Source organism: Monodon monoceros, unplaced genomic scaffold, assembly GCF_005190385.1.
Source record: "Monodon monoceros isolate NGI ecotype Baffin Bay Population unplaced genomic scaffold, NGI_Narwhal_1 Super_Scaffold_21, whole genome shotgun sequence".
Classification (NCBI taxonomy): Eukaryota; Metazoa; Chordata; class Mammalia; order Artiodactyla; family Monodontidae; genus Monodon; species Monodon monoceros.
Genome location: NW_021703778.1, coordinates 41,848,056 through 41,863,262, shown reverse-complemented (window position 1 = coordinate 41,863,262; position 15,207 = coordinate 41,848,056). Strand labels below are relative to the sequence as shown.

General features: G+C 42.2%; 1 protein-coding gene across 1 annotated transcript in view; it reads right to left on the bottom strand.

Annotated features, from left to right (window-relative positions):
• Positions 1 to 15,207, bottom strand: part of SV2B (synaptic vesicle glycoprotein 2B) — a 203,239-nt gene that overhangs the window by 84,823 nt on the left and 103,209 nt on the right. The gene's annotated exons all lie outside the window — the stretch shown is intronic.

The window sequence follows — 15,207 nt, the reverse complement described above, 5'->3', positions numbered from 1 at the left end:
GTACAGAGAAAGGAAAGAGAAGAATGTTATGAAATGTGGAAATTCTGACAAAATACTCTCAGAATTAAACAAATATGTTTATTAGTGCCAGTGCTTCATGTGTAATGTGGAGGAAATCTTGGTTAGACATAAGATTCATACCAAATGAAGGAGCCTTAAACCGGTGAAAAAGAGCAGTGGTCAGAGAGGCCCTTGGAAGCATTGATTAACCCATGAAAGGGGTCAAGTCTTATACAAGAATGAAATATAAAGCGGGCAAGAGATTTTCAATACAAGACGATTTTGTGTTATGGGTTTTCTGTCAGAGTAGATCAAGCTTTTGGCAACAGGGCAGGTTTATTACAGCTCAGCTTCTGTTATGAGGAGGCCAGCTTTTCTAACTTTGGCATGAAGTGGCTGTACAATCTTACATCTAGAAATGTATGGCAAAGAAATATCCAGGACCATTTTTCCCAGGGCTCAGCTTACTTTTGAAACTCAGCATTGTGGTTCCAGGGCCACTCTGACCTTGTACTTGTCTTAAATAGGCAAGAATAGTTGCTAAAGACCCAGAACCAGAGAGCTTGTGCCTGAAATTTGATTCTGCCACATAATGGCCATGAGATCATGCACATATTTTTCTAAGCCTCAATTTTCTCATCTGTAAGATGGAGATAATAATAGTACTTAACCCGTAAGGCTGTGCATAAAGTACTTAGAACAGTGCCTGACCTGCTTGGTAAACACTGTTTAAGCATTGATGTTATTTTGCTCTTTTTTTTTCTAGCTCCAGTTCTGGAAACCAAGACCCAGTATTGTCAGAGCCAAGACCCTACCTTATATCCCAATTCCAATCAGTGGGTCCATCTGTTGATTTCCATGCCCAACAGACCCTGTCCTAATTACATCCCTAGAATTCCAGTTCTCACAAGGTCTGGAGTCACCATTTAACAATGCCTCCTGGGTACCAGAAACTGTGTTAAATGTGTCACATCCCTTATCCCTAATTCCTACAACAATCAGAAAAAGAAAGAAAATGTGTTTGCCTCCTTATCTTACAGATAAAGAAACTGTGTCTCAGGTGGAGTTAGATCAAGGTCACAGAACCAGGACTCAACCAGGTCCACTGATCCCCAAAGTCAGTTCTTTCCATGGCTGTCGTGCTTCCCAAATGCTGTTCCAAGGGCCTGTCACACTAGATCCCCCGGGGAGTTTAGAAAACAGATTCTAGAATGCATGCAGAGGGACTGGTTCAAGCTCAGAAACTGAGTTTTCACACGGTTCCCCGAGTGGCTCTGAGGCCCAGCTTCTTACTGAGCAGCCCCCCCGGGTGGAGGCCAGACCCCTCCCAGACCCCTTAACTCACTTCAACTCTCCCCACTGCCAGACCCTCGGACTAAGATGGATGCTCAGATCTCTTCATCAGGGCTGCCAGAAATCCACTCCCCAGCTCAACCCACCTGCTGTGAAGTACATACTCGTTCCCTCAACCTTTCCAGGCCTCCCTGTCACACCCGAAACCCACATTGTCCTTTCACCAAGCTCAGCCGACGCCACCCCACAGAGGACTGGACACGCTTGCCCTCGCCATGCCCACAGGGTATCCCTGGACCCCCTGCCCTACACCTGTCTGCCTGGCTTTCCTCGCCCTCAGCCCTGGACAGACTCCAGCTCTGGAACTCATCTGACTCCGAAAACACAAGGGATATCTACTGGGGGATGCCAGACACTAGTGGTTCTCAAACGCAGGGTGGGCCAGAGCCAGTCAGGGCATGAGGGGCTCATTAGAAATGCAAATCCCAGCACCCCTCCCCCAAAGACTCTGAACCCGCAGAGCTGGGATGGGGCCTGGAAATCTGCAACTTCCGCAAACATCATAAGGAATCCAGTGGACTACGCTTTGAGAAACAGTGAGGTAAAAAGTCAGCAAGAAATATTTACTGAGAACTGATTCTCACTTCATCCTTTCAGATTTTTCACCATCCCCAGTAAATAAATTTGTATTAGGCCATGCTGGCCTGAACCATGTCAAATTAATAGTCTAAATCTGTTTTTATTATATGCATTTAGGACCACAGGAGGAATATAAATCACATGTAAACAGCATGAGAGCTTTGCAGAGTGCTATAAAAAATGGAGAAAGAACGCGCCAACTGCCTGAGATCTGGTGTGTTATTTCCATCCTGGGGGTTCTGCAAAAATGTCATGAACTAAAAATGATAGATTTGCAATTCCAAAAGCACATGTGGGAAATACCACTCGGGGCAAAGGTCCTGGGACTTGCTTTGTGGAAAGAAGCAGATCTTTGTCAAAACAAATTCCACTCATCTGATCCAGTTAAATGAACTGCTGTGAATGTCAGGTGTCGTGGAGTCGGGAAGACTCACTGTCAAGTGCTGTGGGGTTTTTTCCTCTTTCATTGAGAAATGCCAACTCATTTTTTCAGCAAAGTATTTTCTAGAGAGTACAGCTATTAATCCTTTATGGGTTGAATTGGGACCCCACCCCCCTAAAAAAAAGGTATATTGAAACCCTAACTTCCAGTACCTCATAATGTGACCTTATTTGCAACTATGTCTTTATAAGGGTAATCAAGTTAAGATGAGGTCATTAGGGTGGGCTCTAATCCAATATGACTGGTGACTTATAAAAAGGGGAAATTTGGATGCAGAGACAGACACACATAGAGAAAAGATGATGTGGAGACACAGGGAGGGCACCATTGACAAGACAAGGGATGTCTGAGGCCACCAGAAGCAAGGAGAGAGGCCTGGAACAGATTCTCCTTCACAGCCCTCGGAAGGAATCAACTCTCATCAGGATCAATCAAAACCAACACCTTGCCTTTGGATTTCTAGACTTCACAACTGTGAAACGATACATTTCTTTCTTTAAGCCACCCAGTTTGTATTCCTTTGTTATGGCAGCACCAGGAAACTCATATATTCAAAAACATCAGCAAGTCTAATGATTATGAGCTAAACAGCAATAATAAAACAACCAGAAGAGCAGCTGTTAACTGTGGACTAAGATGAGCATGTTACAAGCATTACCTCATTTATCCTCACAGCCAATAGTGAAGGAATGTTATTCTCTCCATTTCACAGATGAAGAAACTGAGGGCTAAGAGGGTTAAAGAATGTGCCCGACGTAACACAGAGAATCAATTTCAGGGCTTGGATTTGAAGCCAGCTTCAGAGAGAATGTTAGGGATGATGTACAGTGGAAGAAACTTAGGAGTCCAAGGAGACAAGTCAGGGTCAGACAAGGAGCTGCCTGCAGAGCTAGGACTGACATTGGGCTTCTGACTCCCAGGTTGAAGTTTGTTTGCCCATCCTCAACAAACATTCCCCAGGATCTTTGGTGCTTAAGGCATTGTATTAGTTATGACATGACTTGATCCCCATTCTCAAGAGGTCTACCCCTCATGAGAGAGTCAAACAACACAAAGCATCATGCAGTCATAAAAATTAAATGTTAATATTAACTCTCACTAATATTATCTTTCATTTATTGGGCACTTGCCTTGTGGCTTTGAGCCAAGTACAATGCTAAGTTTATCGTGTGCTCTACATATTCCAACTGGGACAAGAACCCTATGAGGCAGGGGCTGTTTTTATACTCAGTTTACAATAAACAAGACTGAGGCTGAGGAGGTTGGACAGATGACCAGGGTCACAGGTTGTAGGTTCTCCAAGGAGGTTCAGAGAAGGGAAGGATCGCTATGAGCTGAGTTCTGCTGAAATAGCATCTTAGAGATTGGGAGATTTTCCAGGGCAGGAAAGGGCTCAGACAAGCAAACAACAGAGAGGAGGGCACTACAGGCTGGAGAACAGGGAGAAGCAAAGGCACAGAGGTAGGAATGGCTTCACTTGTTTTGGCAGCAATGAAGCATCTGCCCACAGCAGAGGATCCAAGAAGGGGCGATTATGGGAGACAGACTGGGGAGGGAAATAGCAATCAGTCTGAATGCCCTGCTCAGGGACTGAGAATTTTCCTTTGAGCAAGGGAAGCCCTGAAGTTGTTGTTGAAGTGAGTAAAGTAGCGTCATGCAGAGCAGGGATCTGGAAAGATTTTCCCGGTGGGAATGCGTGTCCTGGTTTTTAAGTGAAAACCTAGAGACAACAAAACCAGGTAGAAGTTTTCGTGTGTGTGTGTGTATGTGTGTGTGTGTGTGTGTGTGTAACTGAAGATACTGCATGCCGCAACGAAGATGCCTCATGCTGCAACTAAGACCCAGTGCAGCCAAAATAAATAAATTAAAAAAAGAAAGACAGACAGACAAGTCTTTTTTCAGGCTGATCTGCCTTTTTGGAGGGTGGTAGGCTATATAGCAGAATGGCTCAAGAACACAACCCCTAGTGTTAAGGCCCCAGGTTCAAATCCTGACTCTGCCACTTCCTGCTACCCGTGTGCAAGCTACTGGCGACTCTGTGCCTCAGTTTCCTCACCTGTAAAATGGTCGTAATACTAGTACCTACGCTGAGGATTTGGGAAGATAATCCACGAAGAGTGCTTAGCACAGTGCCTGGCATGGATGTGATCAATATAAATTTGATTTTTTTATTATGATTGTTATGATTATTATCTGAGGATTGATAAGGAAAATGTAGCCAGGATCTCAGCTTGAGCCTTGCCTAACTCCACTTGAGACCTGGGGCCCATCTGGACTGGGCTGGGGAACAAAACACAGAGAAAAACAAACTGACATTTAGTTATTCATGAAAACCACTGCTTCTCCAAAATGACCCAGCACAAATCTCTTAAGCATCCTCCTTTAACTCTTCCATTCTGTTAACCTCTGCGTCTACGCTATCTGATTCAAAATCATCGCGTGGCAAACACTTGTTCATGATTAAATATCACATAGAACGAAGCTAAAAATAATGTTATAATCAAATGATGTAATGCTTCCCAAAATGTGTTCTGCAGAACATTAGGCCTTTTAATATGCTCATTTAAGGGGAAAAAAAAGAATTTCAAGAGCAAATAAGTTTAGGAAATGTTGCATACTCTCTTCACCATTTTCTTTCAGAGATTCATAATGCACATGGCTATGTTAAAAGCTGTGAGAAGACCTGAATAAAAACCTATTGCACACCACAATGAGCTACCACCACACACCCATCAGAATAGTTACAATCAACAGACAGACGATAGCGAGTGCTGACTAGGATATTATGAACTAGAACCCTCAGACATTGTTAGTAGGAATAAGACATGGTTCAGCCACTTTGGAAAACAGTTTGGCACGTTCTTAAAACATTAAACGTACACTTACCGAACAATTCCAACCTAAGAGAAATTAAAACACATGCCCACACAAAGACTAATACATGAATGTAAATAACAACATAATTTACAATGGCCCCAAACTGAGAACAATACAAATGTCCATCAACTAATGAATGGATGAACAGAAGGTGGTATATCCATGCAATGGAAGAATAACCAGCAAGAAAAAGGAACAAACTACCGGTGCATACTACAACATGGAGGAACGTCAAAACCATTACACCAAGTAAAAGAAGGCAAACACAAAGGGTTGTGTAGCGTATGACTCCATTATATGACATTCTCCAGAACAGGCAAATCCATAGAGACGGGAAGCAGATAAGTGGTTGCCTGGGGCCAGGCTGGGAGCGGGGAGTGACTGTAAGTAAATTTGAGGAAAGTTGAGCCAGAGAAGTGCTGTGAGTGGTCTAAAACTGGATTATAGTGATGGTTGTTGCACAATTCTATACATTTACTAAAAATCATTTACTCTAATGAGTGGATTTTATGCCATGCATATTTTAATAATAAATTATTATTTAAAATAATTTTATCATTTATATTATATAATAAAGCTGCTGTTCTTCCCCTCTTTCTTCCCCCCAAAATCTATTTAACTGGTGGAAACCAGTGTTACCCGTGATTATGGACCTCTTTTTCCTTGGAACCCGTATTAACATTAGGCTCTTCTAAATAGTGAAGTACTGATTTAGAGTCTAAGCTTTATTCAACCTAGGATTTTGTCATGTCTTGAAAGCCAATTTGGCCAGCATCACGGAGTCTATTTGCATGCAGGACCCATTAGAAGTGAGAATTAGAGAAAACAGCCTGGTCGTAGCCCAATGGGCCACAGGTGGAGGGAAAGATAATTCTGAGATTTTCCACCAGATTCAATCAAATCTTGGTGGTATATCAAGAGCCCAGAATGTGGCAAGTTGGGTGCAAACAATAATGGAAGATGGTCCCCTTAGCAAAGATGCCAGTAGATTCAGACCCACCCCTAGAAAGCTGAGCGCACTCGTTGGCCTCCTTGGCAGGAGTCAGTAGCAGCTGTGGCTTCAGCTGCAATTGGCCTTGATGAGACATTCACCCCAAAGAGTCAGGGCAGAAGAACGTGGCAGATAACCTACACTTAGAAAGGCTAGTGCACCAACACAGGAGATGGCCTTGGGTACTCCTGAAACTATTTGGCAGGAATTAAGGGGGAACTGAGGCATAGAGGGGCAAAGCCTGAAAAGATCGTATTTAGAACCTTAGTGTAATTCTATTTCACATGAACAAGAGATAGGAAGGTCAGCAAACTCAGATAGGCACTAATGAGATAGCCGATGTGTCAGTTAGCTTTGCAGACACCTCTTACTTCAGTTCCCATCCTAATTGTGCAGGTCATGCCAATAATGAGTCCAAAGATAGGACAAGAGGGCTCAGTACGAAATATTGTCAGTTGTTTAAGAGAAAGACCACTGGACCACCACAGAGGATGTGAACTATAGCCCTATGCCTGCCATCGAGTCAGGGTGGGACCCTAGATGCAGCCCTCAGTTCCATGCGTCTAAATGACAGGCTGTACTGGATGACTTCTTAAGGTCCTTTCCAGCTCTCTGATTCAATATTTTCTTCTATATCTGTGACAATGCTTTGAACCATCTAAGTAATATACAAAACATTATTATTATTATTTTAATATCTGGGATAGTGTCCATTTTAAGCTAAGAGCAACAATTTCCAAACTGATTAACCATTTTCTGGCAATGTGATGACTCTTTATTCTTAAACATTTAGAATTACTCCAAGAGGTCCCATGGCATTCTGCACATATCTCTATAATCACATTATACTGTGACTGTTTATGTGTCTCTCTGCCAGGAGATTGTGAGTAATTCTAGGATAGGTAAAACATGGGATTTTACTAATTTTTTAATCTCTAGAACCAAATACAGAGTCTTTAAACATAGTAGGTCCTTGAAAATCCTTGCTCAATAAAGGAGGTTAATAGCTATTCAGTGCCTGCTTGAAAGCAAGTCAAAATGGCATCTGGGCCAGAGTGCCCCTGCCCTGGCTGTAAATAGACCAATTGGTTTACCAAAAAAAAGTCGGATCAGCTGACATCCTGAAGACGCCACCTTTTACAAGGAGTCATTCACTCTTTCACTTCCCTACTGGCCCTTCATTGACACCGAGGTCCCGGCTTGGTGCAATGGTCCTAAGGACTACTTGAGTTATTTGTTATCAACTTTCAGACTATAAAATATGTTTTAACCACCTGCTATGCTTCCTGAAATACACTGCTTGATGTTTCTGGAGTAGGTTACATCTACCGTGAGCCGAAAATAACAAGGCTTAATCTGGCTAGTATCGGAAGATGTGTTCTCTGAGGCTTCCAACCTCAGATGTCCCACTTAACACAGTGTGGGCTCATTAGTGTGACATTAAAAGTACTTCTCTCTTCTTAGCTGAAGCACCCAGCTGTTCTATCGTGTTAAAACAGAAAGCCAGTTTCCAAGGTGTATTGGTTATTAAACAAGACCCAAACTACATCATCTTTTTGTTGGAGGAAAAAACAAATACTTTAAAGGAAGGCCAGCCTTAATTTGACTGTTCAGAATCATTCTTTATTTTAAACTACAAAAGCAAAATAACAATTTATGGAGAAGTACATCAATCAAAGCATCATTTAGAACATCAAGCCCAGAAAACAACCCATATGTTAAGTAATAGGGGCTAGGTAAATGCAGCTACATACTTATATAGTTAAATATTATGGGTTTTGAAGGACTTATTAAGAAAAAAAATGATCACACTATAATAGTAGGTGAAAATATAGGTAAATCATATATTACATCATTATACCGATAGTTTCTGTAATATTATATATTGTAAATATGTATTTATTTATCCTATACAAATGTATTTGGTGGGATGATCTGTTAAGACGTTAATGTTGACCTAGTAATCCCCGAAATGCTAATTCTCTCCCTCTCTGCTCCTCTGTGTTCTAATGCCAGGTCAGGGTTTTTCACAGTGTGGTCCTCAAATCACCTACAGGAGGATCACTCAGTACCAATTAAACACAGATTCTTGGACCCCATTCCAAACCTTCTGACACAGAAGGGGGAAAGAAATCTGTTTTATTAGCAAGCTCTCCAGGTAATTCTTGTGATCACTCAAAGTCAAGAACCTCTGGTTGATGCTCTTCTTACCCCAAGAAGCAGTTAATTTCTTTTTTTTTTTAACAAGTTTACTGGAGTATAATTGCTTTACAATGGTGTGTTAGTTTCTGCAGTTTCCGCTTTAAAACAAAGTGAATCAGCTATACATATACATATATCCCCATATCTCCTCCCTCTTGTGTCTCCCTCCCACCTTCCCTATCCCACCCCTCCAGGTGGTCACAAAGCACTGAGTTGATCTCCCTGTGCTATGCAGCTGCTTCCCGCCAGCTATCCGTTTTACACTTGGTAGTGTATATATGTCCATGCCACTCTCACTTCGTCCCAGCTTACCCTCCCCCCTCCCTGTGTCCTCAAGTCCATTCTCTACATCTGCCTCTTTATTCCTGTCCTGCCCCTAGGTTCTTCAGAACCATTTTTTTTTTTTTTTTTTTTTTTAAGATTCCATATATATGTGCTAGCATGAGACCCTTGTTGCTGCTCCTGGGACTGCAGGGTTAATAGCCTCCATGGGCACCCACAGCCTGCACTTCATCCAGAGTGCTGCCTGCAGGAGGGACAGGGCTCTGTCTCCTCTCAGGAAACTCACAACCCCCTTCTCTAGCTTGGAAAAAAAAGAAAAAGAAAAGCAGTTAATTCCTTTGTGATTCAAGGGAAAATCCACAGAAGCCCTCAACCAAGTCTTCAGACAATTAGACCCTTCCAGGAGCTAAGCTAGAAGGGAAGGGGAAGAGGAGCTGGTGCTTTGACTTCTAGGGGAGGTACACAAGTCCTGAGAGAGGGCGACTCGTAGGTGGCAGAAAGCGTGTTCCCATAGGCAGCACTGAGTAGCAGAAAGAACCAGAACCACTGTGGCTACAGCCATGGACCAAGAGCCAAGCATCCCCGCTATTTGGGGGACCACTTAATTGGTCCAATGGAGTGGGGAAGGGAGCCCTAAAAAAAGACTAATTGCCATCTTATCAACCCTACTGTAATTTGATTATGAGAAACATTTTTAATGGTATTTCTTGCCTAGCAGTGATATTGTAAAGCAAATTCTTGCCCCCTGCATATATCTGCAGATTCCAGCTCTGCTCCTTACAAGCTCTGAGAATCTGAGCAAGCTGTTTAACCTTCAAGCTTCGGTTTCCTCATGTGTGAAATGAAGAGAATATGGGTTCCTATTCATTGGGTTGTTATGAGAATTAAATGAGTTAATACGTTCAAAAAGCTCAGTACAGTGCCTATCACCAAGGAAGAGCTCAATAAAAATAGCCATTATTATATAAATGACTGACACACAGGATATGCATTTCTACATACTCACTAACCTCTGTAGCAATGCCTAACAGAGCCAGAAGGACAATAAGAGCCTTTGCCTCATCCCACAAGCAGCAAATCTGCAGCCTTTGAGGCACGGCTCTCTAGTTTTTTGTTTTTTTTTTTTACATCTTTATTGGAGTATAATTGCTTTACAATGGTGTGTTAGTTTCTGCTTTATAACAAAGTGAAACAGTTATACATATACATATGTTCCCATATCTCTTCCCTCTTGCATCTCCCTCCCTCCCACCCTCCCTATCCTACCCCTCCAGGCGGTCACAAAGCACTGAGCTGATCTTCCTGTGCTATGCGGCTGCTTCCCACTAGCTATCTACCTTACGTTTGGTAGTGTATATATGTCCATGCCTCTCTCTCATTTTGCCACAGCTTACCCTTCCCCCTCCCCATATCCTCAAGTCCATTCTCTAGTAGGTCTGTGTCTTTATTTCTGTCTTACCCCTAGGTTCTTCATGACATTTTTTTTTCTTAAATTCCATATATATGTGTTAGCATATGGTATTTGTCTTTCTCTTTCTGACTTACTTCACTCTGTATTACAGACTCTAGGTCTATCCACCTCATTACAAATAGCTCAATTTCGTTTCTTTTTATGGCTGAGTAATATTCCATTGTATATATGTGCCACATCTTCTTTATCCATTCATCCGATGATGGGCACTTAGGTTGTTTCCATCTCCGGGCTATTGTAAATAGAGCTGCAGTGAACATTTTGGTACATGACTCTTTTTGAATTATGGTTTTCTCAGGGTATATGCCCAGTAGTGGGATTGCTGGGTGGTATGGTAGTTCTATTTGTAGTTTTTTAAGGAACCTCCATACTGTTCTCCATAGTGGCTGTACCAATTCACATTCCCACCAGCAGTGCAAGAGTGTTCCCTTTTCTCCACACCCTCTCCAGCACTTACTGTTTCTAGATTTTTTGATGATGGCCATTCTGACTGGTGTGAGATGATATCTCATTGTAGTTTTGATTTGCATTTCTCTAATGATTAATGATGTTGAGCATTCTTTCATGTGTCTGTTGGCAGTCTGTATATCTTCTTTGGAGAAATGTCTATTTAGGTCTTCTGCCCATTTTTGGACTGGGTTGTTTCTTTTTTTGTTATTGAGCTGCATGAGCTGCTTATAAATTTTGGAGATTAATCCTTTGTCATTTGCTTCATTTGCAAATATTTTCTCCCATTTTGAGTGTTGTCTTCTCGTCTTGTTTATGGTTTCCTTTGCTATGCAAAAGCTTTGAAGTTTCATTAGGTCCCATTTGTTTATTTTTGTTTTTATTTCCATTTCTCTAGGAGGTGGGTCAAAAAGCATCTTGCTGTGATTTATGTCATCCCAGTCTGCTGGAGCCCCGCCCTGAATCCCTACCCCTGGGCCAGTGTCCTGACCACCTCTCCCCATCACTCTGTACCAGCTCCTCTCTCTGGAGACCCCGACCCCGACAAACATCCCTGTAATCACCAGATATTTTGCTCCTGTTGGGGTTCAGGGTGGGCCCCCCAAAATACACCACAATGGCATATTGATTACTTTGAATTACAGTTACTTAAAAAACAGCCAATGCTGGAGGGTCACTCTGATCCTCCTTTCTATCTCTCTGAAAGCAGGAAATAAATCACTCATGTAAAAAGTACACTCCCTATATCTGGAGGTAGAAGAATACCCTTATTGCCAGAGACAGGGAATTCAGGCTGAGAAGCGTACGTAAAACAACCTTGTCACTACCCCAAGCCCAAACTCTAGATTCTTCACTAATTCAGCACCCAAAACCTAAGTCTTTATGTCCTGTAAATTCCTCACAAATGCATTGTTTCCTTGTCTAAAAAGTATAAAGGCCGCCTGCTTTGGCCACTTCTTAGGTCGCATTTCTACCAGACCCCCTTATGCACAAATTAAAATTTGTTTCTTTTTTTCCTGTTCATCTGTCGTGTGTCACTTTTATTATTAGTCCAGCCACAAGGACTCAAGAGGGATTGAGGGGGAAATTTCCCCTTCCCCGACACTTCCAAATGACTGATGCCCAAGGCCAATTTCCCAGAATGGGTGATGCTACATTTCTTGGTATCTGACATGATTTCAAGATATGTTCGAGCATCGCATTAAATAACATTGAATCACATAAAGAAAAAGTGCATTTTTAATGTTCTTTCAATCCCTTTCAATTGTCAAAGGAAAAGTCTCCTTTGGGGGGCCAGCACAGCTCTACCTCCTAGTTGCTAACTTGCTAACTGCCCTTTTTAACAAAGTGAAAACAAGCCTTAGATTCCGAGCTTTTAGCAAGGCACGGTATCTGGCTAAACATCAACAACGTAACATTGTATTGCTTTCACTGTGTTTGTTTTTACAGTTACCCTATATTTACAAGAGTGGTATAGTTTCCTTCCTAAATAAATGTATTCCTTTAATAAGAGTGAGTTGACTGTTCTTTATAAATTAAGTAAGAGTATGATCTTTGCCAGGGATATGGTAAAAATCTTGAGGATCATGCATGAATGATGCAAGCTTGACAAATACCACCCAGACAGAAAACACTGCCTTCAAGGCAGAATGAAAGCAACATTTTCTTATCTGAGTACTTCAGATCTATCATCTCATTTCAACTTCACCACACTATGAGATAGTTACAAAACAGAGCAGGACCCTATAGTCATTCCCCTCTGTCCTCCACCTGCCTTTTGCCTGTGGAAAAACTTTAGCCAAAGAATAAGTTTAATCAGAGAAGTGAGAAAATGCAGAAACAAAGGAAAACAGTAGAAGGAGACCAAATAATAGTTTAGTCATGAAGCAAACTCAAGGATCTTTAGTTCCTCCTCAAGGGCTATAGACAATATTCTGAGCCATATCCTGTGTGCTTGTAGATACTGAAACTCCCACCAGGTGGAAGAAGTTAGCTACATGATGACCAGACTGTAGCCATGACGTAAGCTGCCACAATTCCGAGAACTGGCCTCAAAGAAATGGAACAAACCAACCCTGGAACTGAAGACTAACTGTACTTAAAGCAATCAAGATGACGCTGGTCAGACCACTGATGACCAATTTCAAGATGACGGTCAGAGCTGACTGTGCTGTTTCTGCATGTAGCCCCTCCCTCTGCCTATAAAAGCTCTTGTGCCCTGGTTGTCAGCGGGGGACGGAGGCGGGTAGTCGGCCTTTGGACAGGAGTCTGCCCTCCCCACCCCCACAGTTGCTGGCCTCCAAAATAAAGCAAACTTTCCTTTCCACCAACCTTGCCTCTTTATTGGCTTTTGAGCAGCGAGCAGCCGGATCCCACTTTGGGTTATAGTTATGCTTGTTTTTCTATTCCATAGATAAGAAAACAGACTCAGAGAGGTCAAGTCACTTGCCAGGGTCACACAGCTAGTAAGTTTGAGAGTCAGGATTCAAACTCTCCATCTTTACTAAGCTTCCTCCCCCACACCCTTATTGCCTCTCCTGCTGCCAGATGGGTACCTCTCAGAAACCAATGCTAGCTTGAAGAAAAATTAAATGTTGACTACCACTGAGAGGGCCTGTCTGCCAGATAACACAGACCTTCCAAACCAGGCCCTGGGATCCTCTATTCCTCCACAATCCCACTTTACCTTACAGTCAAATACACTCAACAAAGACTGTACACTGTAAGCAACAACTGAAAACATCCCTGTATGTTCACTTGGGAACAGATGTGCCCTAAGTAAATTCACAGACTGACAAAATTACACAGCAAATTTGGGTAACATAGGGGCAGAAAAATGTTCTCTTCTTCCCTAGGTTCTTTGGCTGGCCTAATAGTTAAATTGCCACAGTACAAGTGAACAGGGGAAAAACAGATTTAACTTTATACATACAGGAGTCTCAAAAAAATACGAGACTCAAAGAGATGACTAACACAGGCAGCTTTTATACCTTCTAGACAAAGAAACAACAAATTTATGAAAAATTGCCAAGACAAAGGGGATTGGACTTCAGGTAGTAAATTAGTAAAGAAGTAACAAGTTTCTTGGCTCTAAATTCCCTATCTCTTGTGACAAGGATGCTCTCTACCCTCCTGTTACAGGGTAGGAACATTTCATGTGGGAGATTTATTTCCTGATTTCAGGGGAACAAAGGAAGATCATAGTGTTCTTCTTGTACCGACTGTTTCTTAAGTAACTTTAATTCAAAATAATCAATATGCCAAAGTGGAATCTTTTGGCGTGGCATATTCTGCTTCCTTTCAGCAATGTCAGATTTTCTAATGATGGGATCTCCATGGAGGCCAGTGAGTCCAGAGGAAGTTAAGGGAGACTTTGGGAGGATAGCTGGAGATATATGTGGAAAGGAAGGTAGAGCCAGGTTAGGAAGGACCTTGAGTGACAACAGAGGGTGTTGAACTCATTGACACCTCGAAGTTTGAGGAGTGAAGAAGCACAGGTACATTTTAGACTAACCTGGAGGAGAGGAAAGGAATGGGGTCAAGCTTTTTGCTTTTTGGAAAATTTTTGTTTTATTTTTTTCTGAGAAGCAATATTTCCTTTGGAACGAAAAGTAAGAGCTATTAAAATGGAGCCCTCTGTGCTGCCCACATCTACCTGGAAACTCATAGAACACAGCACAGGCTTATCTAAGGGAACATTTAAAGATCGGTCCCACTGCTGGTGGACTTCCATCTCCCAGAGCAAGAAGAGATATTAGAACCTGCTGGGCATTTAAAATACACTTTATTTTCCTTCTCAAAATAGATTTGATTCAAAAATAGTTCTACTGGTTGAAAGTGCAGCTTAAAGATAAGAAACAAATTGTTTAGAGCACTATGCCAATAACAGAATTGAATATAAGCTTGAAGACTGCAGTGGCCATCATCAAGAAAGCCAAACACCCAGGACCCCCTTCTTGTGTGGTTTACAGATTTTGCCCGCTGAGCCTACTAGACTTTACATCTTGACACTATGCCAAAGAAATAAGGTCTGGAGACAAGCCTTCATCCAACTGACACTGCCTCAGAGCATCCCTCACCTGAATCACCCCAACATGGTCAGCACACTTCCTCACAGCCTAACATCTCCTAGTGGTTTCTTCAAACCACTGTCCTCAAATTTGGCCTTGAAGGACCCTCGCTAAACAATGCCCACTCCACCTCCCCAGCTGTATTTTCTCCTTTTCTGATAACTCCTCCTAGGGGACTAGCCTTACTGAATTGTCATCATTATAGTCACTCATGTGTTCCACAAATACTTTGGGGGGGAGGCATACCAACTACACAGCAGGTCCTGTATCAGGTGCTGGGGACACCAAGGGGGATATAACAAGCTCCTGTCCTCATGTCCCTTATAGTCTAGTTCATAGACATTTTACTAAACCTAAGAACAACAGATTTCTGTAAGAAGAGGGTCCTTTCTTCACACATAAGATAGTCTCCATCTTCTGGTGTGTTACAATCTTTAGAAGTAGATCCCCCCCCCAAAAAAATACAGAAATGGCATTAAACTTAAACGGTTTG